Source organism: Aotus nancymaae, unplaced genomic scaffold, assembly GCF_030222135.1.
Source record: "Aotus nancymaae isolate 86718 unplaced genomic scaffold, 86718_ANA_hifiasm-v0.15.2.pri h1tg000011l, whole genome shotgun sequence".
Lineage (NCBI taxonomy): Eukaryota > Metazoa > Chordata > Mammalia > Primates > Aotidae > Aotus > Aotus nancymaae.
This window is the reverse complement of record NW_026988422.1, coordinates 65,544,193-65,547,130: the sequence shown is the minus strand read 5'-3', so window position 1 is coordinate 65,547,130 and position 2,938 is coordinate 65,544,193.

The window sequence follows — 2,938 nt, the reverse complement described above, 5'->3', positions numbered from 1 at the left end:
TACAACAGCAGAACTGAATAGTTTAACAGAGACAATATGGCCCATAAAGCCTAAAATATTTATTATTTTTCCCTCTAAAGAAACAGATGACTGACCTGTACAGATGAGAAAAATAGGCTTTGAAAACTTATAAAAATAACCCAAATTCCCACCATTAGTGACTGCTAAAGCCCAGACTCTTTAATCCCTTCCTATATAACCTCGGAGGTCAATGATCCTGGTTCTACTTGTCCAAAACCAGATTTGCTTCTATATGACATGATTTTGAGTTTTTTAAAGACAAGCCCCTCTTGCCACCATTTACACCCTCTTATGCTTGAGATTTCTTGAGGAAGGGATAATTCTTTCATGCAACAGTGAAAGATAAGACTTAAAATGAAACATGCCTAAGAGAAAAATATATATAAGGAGTTAAGCTTGTGTGACAGTGGTAATGACTGGGAATAGACCCCATTCCCTGAGTAGAAAAAGAGGTCACATCATTTATGTACACCTGGTGAAAAAACAAGGAGTGATGGTCAAAAGGGAGGTTGGCAAAAAACAAAAATGAGGTTGCCTAAGGGCAGTCAGGTGTCTAACTCAATACACCTCCATGGTTTACTCTTTCTTACCACCTCCAATCTGTTTTGTGTTTTGTTGTCAAAAGTGAAGGTAAAATGTGTTGTTACAACAGTAACCTCTTATCAGCCTGTGTCAGCCTCTGAGAGCCTGGTTGGAAATGGCAAGAGCAATTGTTACATTTAAAGCTGTTCTGTGATGTTTAACAACTTTCCCTTTGGAATATTGTCATCTCAGCTTCCTCCTATCTCTTGCTCACTGACCCCATATGACCCCAATTAGTGTGTGTCAGGGGCGTTGAGGGTTGGGCATAATTTCCTTAAAAAAAAAATTGTACAGAGCTGTAAAATAAGTGAGGGAATTATAATTTTCCAAAAGCTACAAATAACTGAAAAGGCCAGGGTGTCAATGAAAAGGATAATCAGAATTTACAGGGCAATGAAAGCCATATAGATGGATTCCAACTAAAAGTGTTCTCAGATTTAATTCACTAGCCATTCAGCACTAGTAACTGAATGAGAGGGCTATAGTTTTTGGATGTTATTTTTATTTCTTCCAAAAAGTGGAGGCAAAAATTCAACCAAAGAACAGTTTCCTCTCCATACCTCACTTTGTCTGTATCTTGTCTTAAGGATACAGACAAACCTCTTCAAAACAAATTATGTAAATTACAGCGGTAAAAGGATGGCTAAGAATTAGGATCACATAGTGACCACTAAGAAAACTCATTCCTTTATACATACCAACATTCTCTGAGATAGATACAGTTGGTTCTCATTGTTCATAGTACTTAGGTTCTATAAAGTCACCACAAACACTGACTTAGCAAATACTGAATCATTGTTCTTAGGGGAAATACAAAGGTAGGTTTCTGTAAGCATTTCTTGTCAATTAATAATACAAAACTTTGTTTTATATGTTTCTGTTTAAAGATACCTTATTTAATATATATTGTCGATTCATTAACATTGGATTCACAGCCATCGGCACTTTAATTCATGATGGAACAAAGCTTATCCAACACACACATTTTCTCCTAAGGCATATCAGAGCCTTCTCACCCATAGAACACTAGACGGTACTTCAGCACTTCATATGGTAGCCACTTTAAACAGCAAAGTCACCAATAAAAAGCACAAAAATGCAAAAACACAGCGACACAAAATAAACCATGAAAAGAACGCTTTGTTACGGTTCGACAACCGAAATAGAAAGGTAGAACACATCTTTGCTGGACCTCAGCTTCAAATTTTTCATCCCCTTGCCCATACACATGTTCAAGAATTACTGCAAAAGCACCTTAAATATTGATTCTGGGGTTACAAATAACTTTTAGCAAGTAGCTGCCTATGGTATGACTCTGTCCCTCAAAATTGATGTGTTGGAACTTCATGGCCAATGTGAGAGTATAATATTAAGAGGTGGGGCATTTAGGAAGTCATTAAGCGATGAGGGCGGAGCCCTGATGAATGGGATTAGGGACCTTATGAAAGGGCTTGCAGGCATAGTTCTACTCTCTTCTGTTCTTCTATTATGTGAGGACATAGTGCTTATCCTCTTTTGCCCTTTCCTTCTTTCTACTGTGTGAAGACACAGCATCCATCATCTCTGAAGGATGCAGCGATGAGGTGCTATCGTAGAAGCAGAAAGCAGCCCTCACCAAACACTAAATCTACTAGTGCCTTGATCTTGGACTCCTCAGCCTCCAGAACTGTGTGAAACAAGTATCTATTGTTTATAAATTACTTGGTCTGTAACGTTTTATTGTAGCATCAAGAACTGACGAAGACCAGAAACTGGTACCAGAGAAGTGGGATGCTGCTGTAGCAAATACTTAAAAATGTGGAAGTGGCTTTGGAACTGCATGACAGGTAGAAGCAAGAAGTTTGGAGGTGCATACTAGAAAAAGCCTAGTCTGCTATGAAAAGAGTGTTAAGGGTAATTCTGTTAATATTTTAGAATATAAGAGCTATAGACAGGCTAAATCTCCTTAGAAATTACTTCAGTGTTGGTGACCAGAATGATTGCAGAAATATGAACAGTAAAGGCCCTTCTGGGGAGGTCTTAGATGAAAATGAGTAATACCTTTTTGAAAACTGGAGAAAATGTTATCTTTGTTTCAAAGTGGCGGAGAAGCTGGCTGAATTGTGTCCATGTCCTAGTACTCTGTGGAAGACAGGATTTAATTGCAATGAACTAGGGTATTTGGCCAAAGAAATGTCGAAGCAAAGAGTTCAGGGTGCTGCATGGCTTCTCTACGTCTAGTGAAATGCGAGAGAGACAAATTAAAATTGGTCATTTGTAATCAAAAAAGAAGTAGAACTTAAATGATTTGGGAAATTCTCAGCCTGGCCCTGTAAAGAATTTTAAAAAAGCATAT